We start from the raw sequence: 460 nt of genomic DNA, 5'->3' as shown, positions 1-460 counted from the left end.
ATGTAATTCATCACATTAACAAAGCAAAGAACAAGAACCACATGATCCTATCAATTGATACAGAAAAGGCCTTTGACAAAATCAAACACCTTTCTTGATAAAACACTCTACAAAATAGGAGTAGAGGGGAATTTCTTCAACATAGTAAAAAGTATTTATGCAAACCAGAGAGCCAACATTGTTCTCAATTGAGAGAGGATAAAAACATTCCCTTGAAGAACAGGAACTACGCAAGGATGCTCACTATCACCTCTCTTATTCAATATTGTATTGGAAATCTTAGTGATAGCAATAAGACAAGAGAAGGAAATAAAATGTAGCCAACTCAGCAAAGAGGAGGTAAATTATCTCTCTATGCAGATGATATAATAGCATACTTAGAAAACTCTAAAGACTCAGCAAGTAAACTATTGAACACAGTGGACCAATTCAGCAAAGTAGCCAGATACAAGATCAACAT

Source organism: Elephantulus edwardii, unplaced genomic scaffold (genome assembly GCF_000299155.1).
Source record: "Elephantulus edwardii isolate Elephantulus edwardi_28Jun2011 unplaced genomic scaffold, EleEdw1.0 scaffold00081, whole genome shotgun sequence".
In the NCBI taxonomy this organism is placed as follows: domain Eukaryota; kingdom Metazoa; phylum Chordata; class Mammalia; order Macroscelidea; family Macroscelididae; genus Elephantulus; species Elephantulus edwardii.
The sequence above is the reverse complement of the archived record's forward strand: the minus strand, read 5'-3'. Positions refer to the sequence as shown.